The sequence below is a fragment of the Adiantum capillus-veneris genome, chromosome 14, assembly GCF_014529385.1.
Source record: "Adiantum capillus-veneris isolate H3 chromosome 14, ASM1452938v2, whole genome shotgun sequence".
Classification (NCBI taxonomy): domain Eukaryota; kingdom Viridiplantae; phylum Streptophyta; class Polypodiopsida; order Polypodiales; family Pteridaceae; genus Adiantum; species Adiantum capillus-veneris.
The window spans coordinates 131,368,197-131,385,528 of record NC_140944.1 but is presented as its reverse complement, the minus strand read 5'-3'; the positions used below and the strand labels follow the sequence as shown (position 1 = coordinate 131,385,528).

At 40.7% G+C, this 17,332-nt stretch overlaps 1 pseudogene; it reads left to right on the top strand.

Annotated features, from left to right (window-relative positions):
• LOC147443134 (uncharacterized) lies at positions 1 to 1,856 on the top strand (annotated as a pseudogene).
• The last annotated feature ends 15,476 nt before the right edge of the window (positions 1,857 to 17,332 follow it).

Genomic DNA, 17,332 nt, shown 5'->3' with positions numbered 1-17,332 from the left:
ATGCTGTTAAGTATTGTTGTTGCTGCTCCGGTGGATGCAGTAAGTATGACGCTCATTGGTTGTTAGTCAATGCATGTAATACAATACATGCATTGGCTAGCAACCGTATCCAAAGAATTGTGTGTCTAATTAATATGTACAAATGCTGATCAACATGGAGTGTATAATTCTAAAAACAACATGCAAGTAAACCAGACTAAAGGAAGCAATGTACAAAATTCTCAAACAAGCAAATGGATAAAGCATAAATGGATTGCAATAAGAAATGAAGTGCTTTATTGACCTACAATGTTGTATAGGTGTTTTCTGATTGTCCAAGCTACACGCCAATCTTTGAATCAAGCTACAGAAAAACAATGTAAAAATTTAAACATTTTGTCAATGAAGCATCACAAATTGAAAATACTAGGTATACAGTGCACGTCATGCAGAAGTGCGCGCCATACAAAAGTATGGTGGAGATTTGGCAATGTTGTCTCTCCAAAAATAATAAGAAACATAAGTCGTGCCTTGCCCCGTAGCATTTTATGTGTTGCACCAAGCAAACATAGGTATAGAAAATTGGATGTAGATAACGGACCTTGCAGTATTGTTGAGGTAGAGTCGTGCTTGTGCAATCAAAACATCCACTATTGTGTCCTCTCTGTCAGATACAAAACAAGAGTCAAGACAAATACAAAAGATATAGAATATTGATTTAAGCTTAAAGAGAAGCAGATCTAACTTTATGTTATATGTAAAGGGTACCTCGATGAAGAAATGGGGTTGGTGGTCATAGGTCGCATTGCAATGGATATTGATTGATGGCCGCCAGCTCTTTGATGTGGGATAAGCTACCATTTTGCCCTCCTAGTTGGCCGGTGGCCATCTTTTCAATGGTGAAGGCAAGTCGATCACCGGTCTCGTCTCCCTTACACCTCATGACGATCGAATCTTTGAAACAAAGAAAAATTGTGAGGAAGATCATGTGATGGTGGTCAAAGAAGATCATATGATGGCGGTCTCGTCTCCCACAATCTTACACCCTCATGAGGATCAAATCTCTAAAACAAAGCAAAATTGTGAGGAAGATCATGTGATGGTGGTCAGAGAAGACAAAGACAATGCCATGAGTTGTTGAGGTAAGGCATCAATCATGTCCTTTAATTTGGCTTTTGTGCCTGTTCAAAGGGACGGTGGTTCTCCAGATGGTGATAATGTAGCCAAAGACAGTGTCTTAATCAGAGCCAACGATGTGGTGATGGATGTGAGGATTTGGAACTCTCTTCTAGAAGATATCATAGAGAAGGTGCTAGAATGTCTTCCACTCACTAGCGTGTTGTGATTCCGGGAAGTATATTGCCGATAATGAAACTCGGTGATCCTATCAAAAAGGTTCTTGAGCTCACACTCCAAGAGCTCTCTACACAGATAACCCTTCTTTCTACTATATACAATTGGCCAATTTGCATGCACCTATGACCCTTCCCTTGGCAAGTGGCTTACTTAAGCCTACGTCATTGGGTGCATCAATGATCGCATCAACAAGAAGGTTATTGAATACAGGGTGTTGTATGAGCTCTCTTTGACATCCCCCAAAAATTTTGAGGCTCCACCTCATCCACAAGATCACCATGCTTGAGGACCGGGGTCCGGAGAAACAATTCCTACTTAATTGTCGTAGCCAGAGAGGGCGGCTTTCCGATGCCCAACCTTCATAACTTCAGCTGAAACAGAGAGGTCTTCAAATCTTGTTGCAATGCATGGCATGCAACCAAGGATCCACCACCTGAAGCCAAAAATTTGGATCTGATCCAGGGGTCTATAGGTCAATTTACATTCACTATTGGGGTTTTCTTAGAATGTCAAAGCTCTAACTCTCTGTGATGATGGCTAGATGTTAATACTTGTCCGCATGTGAACGTACAAAGAGACACCACTTAAGTTGTATAATTAACTATAAAGAATCAAACGAACTAACGTCGATTGAAATCAACACGCGTCTCTGTGTATTAACGACCATGGCGTACTCGCGGCCCACTCTGTGTAGATAAGTGTCTTCTCTCTCTCCTCTCACAAATTTCTACATGGTATCATCGTAGCCTGCTCCTGTAGCGCCTGCGCGAGCCCACATTCCCATGCTTTCACTGATTCATCATTTCCAGCAATACTGCAGCAGCCTCTTACCCACATAACCTGCCACCCCTACGACTTCTTTCCCGCGAGCTTTAATCCTCCTGATTGCGCGGCCCTTAACCAATCACTATCGCAAAGTTTCTCTCCCCGCTGCTGCAATCACATCCCATATGCTCCGCCCATTCCTCCTTGGCTCACTAGTCTAACGCTACCTGAATCTGCAACTCCATTTGCGCAACTTCATGTACCACCTAAACTTTCCCTGACTACCAAGCACAAGCGTCCTCCTTCATTATGCAGAACCCACCTACTCGCTTCATAAAAAGAATCGTTGCCTTATAGGCTGCATGATTTATATCCTCCTCTTGATCGCGTCGTATTGCCCTTAACCTTGCTATCGCACCCTCCCTTAGCAACTTTGACGACAACCTTACTTTCCTCCAAGTTGCTCTGGCTCAACTCCTCTGCCACTTCTCCGCCTCTGCCTGTTCGCAACCCTCCAATACAAGCCAATATTCCAAGCCTTGTTAAGCTTAAATTGTTTTTAAAAAAATCACAATTGCTTGTGAAGAAAATGTTTCTTCAAGCAGTGCTTCCCACCATGTCAACCTTTGCAGATTTTGTTGAAGACTTATGATTGTTCATAGAACGTGAGGATGATCTTCAAGTATCGGCAAACGCCTCTCATGCTATGATTCTAAATGAACAGCCTTCTACCTTGCCTAATATCTTAACATGTCAAGAGCTTTGCATATCATGCTCCTCACTTGAACTTCATGATCCACGACCTACAAAATTTATCGATACCTTCATGGGAGTATCCTCGCCATCTAGATCAAAAACATTCTTGATGGAAGTCACTAGTTTGCATACCAATTCTCAAAAACCTTCACATGTAAATGCAAGATACAATAAAAAAAATGGGCCATAACCACCTTCACATGGTGCCATCTATACCTTATCTCTATGAGAAAGCCCTGTCTAATTCATATGACAAAGCCTTAGGGTAAAGGAGCCAGTTTAGAGGCGCCTAACTTGGGCGAGCAGCTGCGCTAGCTATGCTACACCATTTTCGATTCAGGATGTGCTTTTGAAAGCCCTGCGCAACATCTATCTCCAGTAAAGTCGTCATCTTGAGCGGCGGTCGAACAACGCAGAACGACGTTGATTTGCGAATCGTGTGTAACAAAAAGTAGAGCCGATTGCAAGAGTATCGGCGGCATGTTTAGAGGCGTTGTTGCCAACTCAAATTGAACAAAAATCGGACGGCTAAGTGTCCAACCTGGCTGCACTATCCACAGAAACACTCGCCGTTTGGTGTCTCTAAAGTGAGGCTTACATATAAAATATTGTGGAGGTAGACATGCCTCTAAAAAGGGGCCCGTCTTTTAATTGGGACGTTTACCCTAGCTAATCCTCATGATACTTTAAAATTGAAACAATCTTTGGTTCCCTCCACTGTTGATGTACCCATCACACTCCTCTATCGCTTGCATACTCTCACTATCCATAATCTCTATTCCACACTCATATCCTACTTCTCCCACTACTTACATATATCTTTAAGCCAATCTCTTCACCTTAACCCATCAAATTTCCTTCACGCTTCACTTATCCATGATATCATCTATGAAACCCAAACCATGAAGCATCATATTCATGCCAAAGATGGCCTATGCAACCAAGAGAAACAAACTCCCAAGATGTTTGTTGAACCGCCAAATGAGGCATTAAAATGGTCTATCGAGGCCTTTGCCCAAAGCAACCAATCAATTATTGCCCAATGAGGGCACTAGTCAAAGGCCCAAAATGACCGTATTCCCACAATGGATTAAAAAATTGAATATCCAAAAGAATGGCATGCAAAGCATGGAAAACAAAGAAACCATTGCTTAGCACAAGTAAATCCCATTGAGGGATCCTAGAGTGATAACAAGAGCACACTCTGAAGGTGAGGAAACACCTCACATTCCTCTGTAAAAGGCCAAGATGCGTAAATGATAATCGCATCCTCTGAGCCAAATTGCAAGCCAAGATGCACAAATGATAATCGCATCCTCTGAGCTAACTGCAGCACCCACATGGTCATTAAGAGTGGAGTCAACATAACTCTTCACACACTCCACATTAAGTGGACTTGACAAAACATCCCAAGCCAAAGCTAAGATATTGGATGTACCAAAAATAGGTAACAAATTTGAACAAGAGAAAAAGGTACAACTATTCTATGAATAACATTATTTTGTTCAAAAATTTCATACAATCTCACTTAAAACACACATGTTATCCTTGATCTAGTAAAGCTACTAAAGATTTTACTTATTTTGCATGTAACTCTTCTCTCCTTGAGGGGGAGAAAAATGAACACAAGTTTGAGAAGAGCACAAACATGCTTTGACATCAAATCAAAGCATTAGCATGTGCTAATATCAAGAACAACCAAAAAATCACCTCAAGACAAGAGTTGCAGCTTTCAAGCTTCTAACAAAGAACACACACTATTAGTTAGGCACACATATTAATACTTAGCAATTCTGAATAATACATTTTGAATGTAGCACAATTTCATAAGCACAATAAACAATCATACACACAAGTGCACCAATAATGAGATTTTCACTTACCCTTATGCGGACATTCGTATCAAGGGGGAGTGAAGAAGTTAATACTTGTCCGCATGTGAACGTACGAAGAGACACCACTTAAGTTGTATAAATAACTATAACGAATCAAACGAAGTAACGTCGATTGAAATCAACACGCATTTCTGTGTATTAAAGGCCATGGCGTACTCGCGGCCCACTCTGTGTAGATAAGTGTCCTCTCTCTCTCTCCTCTCAGTAATTTCTACAAGATGGAGCTTGCGAATATGGGAGGCTTGCAAGGATGCATTATGGAATGCATGTGAGTGCAACTAGCTCTGTTCTCTTCTGCAATGGAGAGGGAATTCATGCTATCAATTGGCGTTCATGCAGTGCGAAGAGGGGTGATGGTGGATATCGATGGTGTCTACAGGTGGTTTCGAGGGTGTGAGATGGGAGTAGATGGGTGCTTATCCAAAGCTGTTGGATGTTGCCTGTCATTGCATCTACAAGATGGTGGTGGTGGTAATCTCTATTGCCTCTTAAATCTTCTTGTGTGGCGATGTGGAGTTGTTGGTACACCCTCACTACGGTTGACGTTTTGGGGGCTAAGTTTACCTGATTCAAACTCCAAATTTATCTCTGCCTTTGGTTGCACAACACAAACCTGCTTTGTTGAATCATTGACTTGTTCTTGCATGAACCAAAGCACAATCTCCCTCCCTGTAGCCTCAGTAAATTGCTTCTCTAGTTTGTCCTTTACTTCCTCCAAAGGTCTCCTTAGATTTCCAATAAAAATCCCACCATCACATTGTTTGCAAAGAAGTAATCAAAGCCAAAACAACTTCATAACTTTCTCAGATCAAGAGCTTTAAAAGTTGCCTAATGTACCTTTTCTAATCTTTCCTTCTTCTTCACCAAATCATTCTTGACTAAACGTGAAAAAAAAATTTGGAAGAAATTTCCAGTTCTTTCCTTCTGATCTAGCTGCAAAAGTCTTTGTTCTGCTCGTTTCTTTCCCAACTTGCGCTTGAGTGCAGATTCTATGGAGGGATTGCTCATGAACTTCTTTAAATCACTATCTATTGTGGCTCTGCTTTGACATTTTCCTAAGGAGGATCAACTTCTCGGTGTTGGGTGCTGCCGTTCGTAGCATCAGGCTTGTCCTCTTCACTCTCCTTTCCTACATAAGGTAGTTGAGGTCTTTCTTTATGACCTAAGGCAGTTGAGGGATTGTGGCACGCTGCTGTTATGACAATGGAAAGTACCCGTGTCTAAGGAAAAATAAGAGAGTGGTTGCAACAGAGATGGCATGATAGATATCCGATGTCTTTTAGGTGTGGGATATTCGGACTTTGAGGGGATGTAGCACACCCTCGTCACTATATGGCACGGCTCTGGCCGGAGGGATCTAGGGTCCAAATTTGGGGGGGCGAGGCGGCTTTAATCTCACCCGTCGGATCACGCAGTGAACTGGGGGTGAACTAGGGGAGTTCACTCCTAGTGCACCCCTAGTTCACCTGCCTCGCGGGGTGTGGGTCGAACCTGGGACGTCTTGGTTGCCATATGAATGCCTTACCACCACGGTAGCGCACATCGCTGTCCATGTTGGCATGGCCCATGATCATACCCTAGTTTAGGCACCCCTAGTTCACCCTTAGTTCACCCCCAGTTCACCCACCCTAGTTCACTGCATGATCTGACGGCTCGGGGGGTTCACTATGTGTAAAACTCCCATATCACGTGTGTTCAAGACATGTTTGTAAAACCCCTTATCTATGAATTTTGTTAAGAATATAATGTACCCTTTTCTTTTAAAATTCTCTAAGTTTTTTTCAAATTTGAAAAAATAATGCCCTTCTGTATATATATTTCTGTAAGTTTCAAGAACTTTAAGTACCCTTCTGTTGAACTCACATGATAGGTTACATTTTTATTAGGTCACCTCCCCGGGTCTGACGGCGGCTGAGATTAAAGCCGCCTCTCGCGCCCCCAAATTTGGGCCCTAGATCCCCTCTGAGGCAGATCCATGCCATATAATGACAAGTGTGGCACACCCTAGAGTCCGCCACATGTTTCTGTCAGCAACCCATCAAGCCGGTTACCGATAAAATTCCATGCCTTAAAAACTTTTCAAGGCAGTGAGTGAGGGGGGATGCTCAAACCAGAAGGTGATTGGGCAAGTATTGGTTTGAAGCCAGGAGTTTTGCATCTGAAATCGCCTTAGAATCCACAATTGTATTTGCAAAATTCTACCCACACTTGTCATAAAAAATGAGCTTGAGAACATGAATTGTACATCTGTCATCCACAAATTTAACTACAAGACCAAGTCTAGCAAGTGTAGATAGAGACAAAAGATTCTTCTTGATCCTAGGTACATACAATGCATCAACAAGTGTGAAAGAACTACCATTTGCAGTAATAAGCACAATCTTTCCAACTCCTTGAATCGGATAAGAGGCATTGTTGGCACAAGCGACTGAGTTCCCATGAGGGACAGACTCAAGAGAGGTAAACAAATCACGATGTGAGGTAATGTGCTTTGTAGCACCACTGTCAAAATGTAACTAACATGCATGCATCATGGACAGAAGGATCATAAGTGCACTCTGCACTAAAAGCCCATTCTGCATCAACATCAACATCAACATCACTATCTCCTTTCACAAAAGACTCAACAATAACTACTTTTGTAGTGGAACCAGTCTCTTTCTTCTTAGCCTCTTTGGCCGTCAACTTAGGACACTGCTTGATCAAGTGATCATTAGCTTTACAACAATGGCAACGCGTCTTCTTTTTGCCCTTTTCACCAAAGTTCTCAGACGAATTGCTGCCAGCAAAAGCATTAGGAACAAGTGATTTACCACTCATAGAAGAACCATGAGAAGTGGCTACAATGTTGTTACCACCTTTTCTTTGAGCAGCAATAAAGGCCTATTTAATTGCATGTTGTCTAGTCTTTTTTTTTTGTAGAAAGTGACTATTGCAATAGCAATGTGCATAATGCATCAAACTTGACAACTTCTAGATTTCCTTTGGTCATAACTCTCCAAGTACTAGCAAAAGTCTAGTAAGAATCTGGCAAGGCATGAAGAACACTCTACACAAGTGAACTGTCAGAAATGACTTCGTCTATAGAAATAAGTTGCTCATTGATATCCTTGACCTACTCATTCTTCACAGATATTTGATTAAGACCTTGATAGTCAACACAAGGATGTAGGGATCCATCCTTTTTTTTCTGGAATTAATTAGGTTCTCCCCATGGTGAAGTACTTGGCCGGGGGATGAACCCTTGCTCAATAAGTTGGCGAAGTTGTTACCTAGAAAAATTTCAATCTGGTTATCTATATCTGATGGGCGAAGTAAATTTGAGAGATTTTTTGGAAAGACATCTAAAAATTCCTTAAGCCACTATGGAAGTAATTTGGCCTCTGAATCTTCAACTTTATTTAGTTTAACCACATAAATTTGTTGCCCCTTATATAAACCCTTTATAAGTCGACTAGCCTTAACTAAAGGAGCCCTTGTTTTCCCATTAGATCCTTGTACTAATAATTCTTCCCCTAATTCATTTTTAAAAGAAAAACTACCCTCTACGCAATGAATGTGTGCTTGATTTATGAATAACCAATCCATTCCCAAGATGCCTTCATAGATCCCTACTAGGGCAAGGTGCAAAAGTAGGATGAGGTGGGGGTTCCTCCTATATCAAATTCTACTTTCTTGGTTGAGTATTGAGAAAGAACCTCCTTCCCATTTGCTAGTTCCACTATGATTTTTTTGATTGGATATTGACTTAACTTTCGCTTCCTTGAGCATTTCGGAGAAAGAAAAGAATGTATACTACCACAATCTATAAGCAAGTCAAAATTTTCACCTTGTCAGTTTGCAGTGGTTTGGATGCTGACATATTGTTGCCGAGCTCCATGATTATTGATTGTGGCAAACAATGTATCTCCCTCATTTACTAAAGTTGGTTCTCCTACTACTACATATGCTCTTGCTCATCTTCCTCTTCCTCGACCGTGTCCTCCATTTCTACCTCCTCTTTGTATGTTTCCTTGAGCCGCTTGAGGTTGAAGGTTGGGCCTGGCGGTAGCTCTAGGGTCTTGCTCATGTGGACATTTACTTTTATAGTGTCCCATTTGGTTACATCCATAGCATCTAGCATTGTGGAAAGGTTTCCCCAAGGTTGTTGCAACCGCTACTATACATCGTTGATTTTCTTGGTTGAAAGTTCCCCTAGCTCTTCCCCTAAACTTGTTAAAACCTTCAACCTCTTCTTTGTATGTTTCCTTGATTTTTCTTGAGGTTGAAGGTTGGGCCTGGTGGTAGCTCTAGGGTCTTGCTCATGTGGACATTTACTTTTATAGTGTCCCATTTGGTTACATCCATAGCATCTAGCATTGTGGAAAGCTTGTCCCAAGGTTGTTGCAATTGCTACAATACATCGTTGATTTCCTTGGTTGAAAGTTTCCCTAGCTCTTTCTTGGTCCAGAATATCGCCCCCTAGCACTTGCTGAGCTTGATTGTTCAAAACTGCTAACTTCAATTCATTTTACTACTTCAATTAACAATATCTGGTCCATGTGATAAAATATCTGGTAGGCCATGTGAAAGCCCATGTGGTTTAATAATTAGCCAAGGTTTTTAACTATTTATTAAGTGATCATAAAAACTTTCGACAAGGATTTGCGGGTCAGTTTAGGTTCGAATTCGATTCAATTTTTTTTGCCGGAAGTAAACATGCGATTAAGATTCTAAAATACCAATTAGATATTTTTAGTGAAGTTTTTATTGGTTTGTAGATTCAAGAATCTCTAATTGGCTTTGTACACCTTTCTTTTATTGCAAAAGCTAGAAAACTTACACACACACACACACACACACACACACACTTTTTGTCACTTGCCTTTATGTTTTCAACATAGTAGGAATGCTATACTAAACCCTAAAAAGTTGTCTTTCTGGCTATATTTATCCACCATAGCCCTACACTACTCCTAAGTTGGTGTCCACCGTGTGTTAGAACCCTTATAAGGGTTATAATGGTTGCAAGGGCAACAAAAAAACATGGTAAAAATGTTTTGGGCATAACTTACCCTGCCGTGAGGCACAATGATTAGCTCTGCTCTATTGTGGCGGGCTGCATCAAGGGTGGCTACTCAGTTTCGATTCCCCAGAGGAAGCGTGCTCTACTGAGTGCGATCTACGTGCTACATGCTTTGAGTGGTGGTGGTCTACCTTCTTCTATTTAAAGAGGTGAGGGTGCATTTTGCCCCTCACTTAGCCAGGTGTGTTTTATTTGCATTAAGTAATAGGACTGTGTGTTTGTGTATTCTCTGTTGCACCGAATATGGAACTTGCTACCCAACCAACACAGGTTGGCCACTAAGCTTGTTATTAAGGTTTTCTTTTTTGTCTTTAAACTGGCTAAGGTAATCACTGTCGTTTAATGCCTGGTAAGGCCCATTGATTGGGTTGGCAATACATTGGATGGTTTAAATTACACATGTATGGTCTCACTACTGGGTTTCGATTCAGATTGACCCAGCACATTACAGCTCTGTGATTTTTTGGTTTTTCTACGTTTTATTGTTCATATAGTATTGGGGTATGTTGTTACCGCTTGGCTTGGCAATGTAGGGCCCTGTTGTTGATAGCATGACTTACTGTTGATGCTACTAAATCTATGGGATGGGTGGATTATCCTTCGTAATGATTGGTGTTTTCTAATTGTTAGATGTTGTAGGTCGCGCAATATTACCATTTGATTAATGGGGTTTTGCCCTAAATGCGTATTGTTAATGGGGTTTTTAACAATGGTTGGGGTTTTTTGTGGATACCCCTGCTGCTTAAACACCATAATCATTCAAAGGAATCTCTATTGAGGGTGGGTATGCACTGGGTGTCTTCTGGTTTTAGACTCGTTACTGGTTACAGTGTGCGCACTGTTCTGGCTTATGGTAAATTGGGGGTCTCGGCTCGGCTGCATAAGGATATTGGATCATTTTTTAGTTATTTGGTTTAGAGTTTTTTCGCCCGAATGCTTATAGATACTCGACTTTATTTCTTTATTGGTTGTCTTGCTAAGGTATTACAGTACTTTTGCATTCACAATGACAGGTTAAGTTGGAAACTAAAACCATAATGGCACTTATTCCTTTGACTTCATGGTTTGACTTGAGGTCTGGCTTGATACCGCAAGGGCTCCTTGCCACTTGGTATGCTAAGAGATGTATAAGGTAAGTGATATACAAATTGGGGGAAGATTTGGATTGCATGTACCATGATGGGCATAAACTATATCTGACCTAAACAAACATAAATGAGCTTGATACTTTCTGAACTATAAATGGAATTTTCTAAAGCTTCTTTTATAGCTTCATGTGGTGGAGGTTCATTAATCTAGAAAGATAACTTATAAATTGATAAAAATGTTGTTGGGGGATTAAGAAACTTGGATTAGAAGGGGTGATGGCCTTCTAATCAAAATAATTTTTTTGCTACTAGAAACTTTGGGTCTTTTTTTTTAAGAACATTTTTTTACACATAAATACTTCAGACTAAGCTTGTAAGTTTAAAAAACGTTTGTAAGATGGGCATGGATAACAACTGGTATAGGCCACTTGATACCTGTAAAACACATCCAAGGATAACATATTTGTTGTCTTGTTTGGATGGATGTAGGTAAGGACTCTATCTTATCTTTTTGGCTTATAGCGATTGTCAACATTTGATTACACATACACCTATTGCAGGGGAAGTACTTTTGATATATGTATACTGGAATGAGGCTTCATTTTTATAAACATTGTACAAAGATAACTCTAAGATTGAGTTGTTTTTGTACTTATCCTTTCCCTTTCTCTGGGTCCAGCTGTCTTTTGAATGTAAAAGTTCAATTATGTCTTATTATTTATGTTAAAACAGCTAGACACATGTCCTAAACATAAGGTTTTTCCATTCTTATGGGTAAAACGGGACATTGGCTCTGGAAACTAGTTATGAAACTTAGTTCTAAGTTGGACCCACAGTCTGTAATCCCTTGACTAGTTGGTTGGTGTTAGGTGGTCCCTCATAATATATACTTCAGTTGGCTGGCGAATGTTTAAAAAACTCAGGATGGCTGGTATAATGCATCTTGATTGTTGGTGATGTCTGTTTGGCCCTGGCTTGTTTTCATTGATAGATTGCTTCTCATGCTATCATCATTTTGAATGATTAGTTATTGATAATGATTGTGCTATATTAAAAACCTGGAGGATGGTAAAATTGGACGAGTTGGGTTTTGCTTAGCATAACTGATTAGAACGGATCACTTTATTGGTTTAACATTGGTTTTCTTTGGGATTTCTAAAATGTGCCAGCTGATTTGGGTTTACGAATTACCCACTCCCTTGCTTCATAGATCACTACAAGCCTGCTGGCTTCATAGATTACCCACAACTTGCTTCATAAAGGTGGTTTCTAGTTGAATAAGTGATGTTCTTCTCTCTGGACTATTGTCCTGGGTAGATTTGGCTTTTTCCTTCCCATTTTACTAGGCTTGGCTGAGTAGAATGGATTAGATAAAATTCTTGTTGTACATTGTTGGACTGGGGATGTTACTTGAGGATTTTTGGTTAAATACCCGATGATTTCATTAAAGAACCAATTTTTTTTTGGATATGGGATGATATTTTAGTTTTGGCTTTGGGTTGATACTGCAGGTCTTACTTTGATGCCAAGGAAAACTCTTTATGATACTTGGTGTGGTGCTAATGGGTGTACAAGTCCTAGTGTTTTCTTTGTACTTTGTTGGATTTACCTCCTCTATCTGTTGACAATCCAAAATTACCTTGGGTCATATGGTCATACATTAGAATGGAAACTTGGAGTATGCTTGGGCTTGGTTCTTGCCTTGGAACACTAATACTATACTGAGGTTTTTTGTGACCCTTTTGGGTATTGGACTAAACGAGGTTTTTCTATACTAACATTGATTATTGTCGGCATTATTAATTGCTGCAGTACTTGGCGTGTAATTTTTATTGAAAATTAATTAAGGAGCAATCATGCTCACTACCTTTGTCTAAGAGGTTTACCATTTTTTTAATAGAAAATTTGGCTTGAAAAAAATGGCTCTAATACTTGATGATGCTTCTAAGATAACTCTGACTATATAAAGGATGATGCGATGTAAGATCATAAGGTTTCCATTGCATAAACCTTTGACTCATAACATGTTTAGTTTTTTCAAATTGGCCAAATGCTGGTCTTATAAACCTGGCTGGGTGCTAAATCACCTGATGGTTGTGGGAAGTGCTAATCATGAGGGTAATGAATAGGTAGAATTCTTACTAGGAGTGTTACTTGGAGATTTTTTGCTAAAAACCTGAGGATTTCTTTAAAAAAAACACCTTCTTTGGCTCTAGGTTGATACTTCAGTTTTGGCTCTGGGTTGATAGTTCAATTGTTACTTTGATTCCAAGGGAAGTCCTTTTATGGTACTTGGTGTGGTGCTGATGAGTGTACATGCATGTTACAAATTATTGGATTACTAATTGTCTTCTGGTTGTTGATGTCTAGCCTAAATGTGATCTTTTTAACTATTGGTAACCATATTCTTACATACATATTATACCATATCGGGTTCTTGGTTGAGGTGCTGCCATAAATTGTTGGTAACCTTATACATACATACATATTCTGGTAGGATTGAAATCTATTAAGGGCTCCAATCCTATTTCATGATTTACTTAGATAAAATATGGCATCGGCTATGTTTCTGGCTTACTAGTTGTTATGTCTTGGTTTGTCACAAAGAGGATTCCGTTACACTTTTTGGTCTTCTGCTGATTGTTGATAGTCCATACAAGGATATAAATGGGAAGACAGTATACTCGGATAAGGGAGATTTAGCTGGTTTTTGGCTTTTAATTACTGGGTGTACTCATTTTTTTATTGGAAGGTCTGGCAAGATCTACTATATGGCATTGCTTATTCTGGTAAGTTGAACTTGGGGTTTTCAATAGTGATAATCTTAGATGACTCTGCTTTGTTCACAGTCACGCTGACTTGGCAAAATCTTTCACTTCTAGTATGTTGACTTTGCTGATGATTTGCTAGCTTTGATCACTGTTATGCTGGCCTAGTTTTTTAGACCACTTCAAGATTTTTGGCTTGATCTTTTGATTTGTTACCCTTCTAGTGTAGGTCTAGCATTGTTCTTTAGCTTTACCTAGCTGAAGTTATACTATTGTTTTGATCAAGCATGCTAAGCCTTGGAGGAATTTCATAATGGTTTTTTGGAAATATGGTTTTAGTGGTTCTTGACAATTGATTGTCGAGCTTGCTAGATTTGCATTAGCTGCATGACCTTGAATTGTTTTGGTCTCTACTTCTTTTTTCAAGGTTATAACACTGTTGGTTACTGACGTTGGAATACTCTCGCTCGACTTTGATCCATACAACAAGATTATAGTTACAATGCGAAGCTTCTCTATTCTTTTTGAAGTTGTGCTTACATGTTTTGGTTTAACTTAGGATGGTTTGACAGGTTGGAACTCATTGATACAATTTTGTGGAAAATACTTGAGATTTGTTAACTACTTTAATATTTAGGACAATAGCTAATCTAATAATCTTTAAGTTTGACATGGATAACAGTTGATAGGTTCTTTGAAGCTTGCTATACGTAGCCAAATCTAACATATCTGTTGTCTTGACTATATGGATGCATGTGAGAGTTCTATCTTGAAGTTAAAAGGTTTAGCGTACTACAATGTGACTCTGAAGACCCTTGATGACTCAACCGGGATGACCTCAATAGTTCTGCTACTTTGGTATAAGATCATTAGAATGATACCTCATTCTTATTATGTTGTACATTAATGAATCAAATACTGAGTCATCTTTGTACAAATCCTTGCCTAGTCATCTAAAGCCAGTCGTCTTTTGAACATCATGTTCTTTTGTGTATATGTATTTAATTTATTACTGCAACACACACACACACACACACACACACACACACACACACACACACAGGCCAGTGCAAGTTGAGACTCTGCATGTATCCATTGAGATAGGGGCACATCACCCCTAGCTCCAACATTCAAGACCTCCCAGCCTTACTCTACAATTGGCAGGCCTCATAGGAAAATGGATGAAGGTGCAGGAAAAGAAAAGAATTCATATCTCTCTCTCTTCCCCAAGCCCAAGTTCGGATATGTTGACAGGTGGCTCAAGCCTCACTTTTACATTATACTATATGAGTGAGAATACCTCTGCCTCTGACGGAGTGGCCGCCTATGACGGCAAAAATACTAACAAAGTAATAAAAGCTCCCACTCCTACTCGAGATAGAAGTAATATCATGTCGATGCAAGTAGTGACTATTAAGATGCATGGCAAAGCATACATTAGCAGGAGAGAGAAGGGGGGGGGGGGGGGGGGGGGGGGGGGGGGGGGGGGGGGGGGGGGGGGGGGGGGGGGGGGGGGGGGGGGGGGGGGGGGGGGGGGGGGGGGGGGGGGGGGGGGGGGGGGGGGGGGGGGGGTGGGGGGGGGGGGGGGGGGGGGGGGGGGGGGGGGGGGGGGGGGGGGGGGGGGGGGGGGGGGGGGGGGGGGGGGGGGGGGGGGGGGGGGGGGGGGGGGGGGGGGGGGGGGGGGCTACCCTCCATCACATTGTAGTCATGGAATATCCTATGCCCTCCATCACATTGTAGTCATGGAATCTCTCTCTCTCTCTCTCTCTCTCTCTCTCTCTCTCTCTCTCTCTCTCTCTCTCTCTCTCTCTCTCTCTCTCTCTCTCTCTCTCTCTCTCTCTCGGGTTGGTAAGCATGTTGCAAGGATTGAATGGCTGCCCCTAGGGATGTAGCAGGGCAAGCCCCAACATCGTTGCACCATGAAACACGTGCACCCGCATCAACATTGATCCAACAACATCATGTAGCAATTGTAATGTATCCCATCTCCCAAACCACTTCTTTATGTCTGTGCTCACGATCTTTTTTTAATGCGTCTTTTGAACTTTTTTGCTTGCTTTCCATGCAATTGTAGGAAGTCGATGTGAGGGGTTTTGACGCATCATTATCATGTACTCTACAACCCTTTCCATGCCCATAACCTCAATTGGAAGAGATCCTGACTCAAGAATTATGAGCATATATGGTGTTTGTGTCTTAACTTGGAGAAATTTTGTAAGAAAACACTTTTGACATTCTCAAACTCTGATGCTCTCGCCCCACACTTCAGCTCCATAAAGAAGAACCGGTGTGACCAACATGTCCCGGCATCCACCAGGAAATATGTAAGATAGCACGTGCGAAAAAAATAAGGGATTTATAATTAGGTACATTTATAGAAAAATGTACTTAAATAAAGGGTTTTTCAATTGAGAAAGTGAAAATTTTCATACATAAGGATTAGTTTTTTTACAAAAATGCATACATAAGGGGTACATATAATACTAAAAATATACTGTAACAGGCAAGCGATTATTTGAATACCTCTTGTTTGCACGTGCTGTATTTAATTTTTACATAGTGGACTCCCTTGGCAATGTGTCAAAAAGGTTCTCTCTCTCTCTCTCTCTCTCTCTCTCTCTCTCTCTCTCTCTCTCTCTACTGCTCTAACTGCAACCTACGTGTTGTCCTTGCCTCCGATCCTTGCTTGTTCACCTTCCCCTCCAAGCCCTCGCTCGTCCCTGCCTATTCATCTCCAATTGACCTCTCCAAGCTCTCGGATTTTGGCTCTCTCAACTCGGCTCACGCCCCGAAATATAGTTGCAGATGTAGCTATTCCAAAATCAACATAATTACAAAAAACTTGTATAGTTGTATATAAGGCACACAACTAATGCATGTGTGACCATGAGTGATGCACAATTATTTTAAAAAGTAATTGATAACTATGCATCGTGTGATCCTTGCCTAATAGAAACAAAGAAATAATAGATGCGAGTAGTGTGGGATAATATAGCTGGAAAAGATCATCAACACTAGTTAGTAATTACTAACTAAAAGTAAGTCGGCATCATTCATGAAAATACAATAGAAGCATCAAGATCAGACACCATAACACCGTATATGAAAAAGAGCTTTGTACCTTACAATCTCTTGTTGTCTCTTATTTGGAAGCAAAGGTACATAAGAGAACTTCTTGAGAGAAAAACTAAATGGTAAGAGAAATTTGTTACGATTCATGTAGTCACTTGTTTAAAGTACCTTGTTGAGAAACTATAGCTTATAGTCACAATGGCCACCAGAAACATTGAGATGTGTTGCAAAGCTTTTGATGTTATCAAGGGTATAATTGGAAAGATACTTTAGCCTGACCTTTTTTATCTGCATCCCTGCCATATCTATCCTCCCTCTCATTTCAATTGCCCTTCCCAAATGGCACTATTGGTAGCACTTCTTGGGGCCAATTTTGCACTATAGTAATCATACGCTTAACACATGTGCTCCTCTAGTAGCCCACTGCGATTTTAATTGTGATTGCTGCCATTAGTGTAGATGAAAACCATGTGTAAGGCCTCCTTTGAATGACATAGATCATGTTGTAAGTTCATCAAAATTTCATCATGCCCCTCGTGAGTATATCACCTCTGTCTCCTCCCTCCATGCTAAGCTTACTACAAGGTG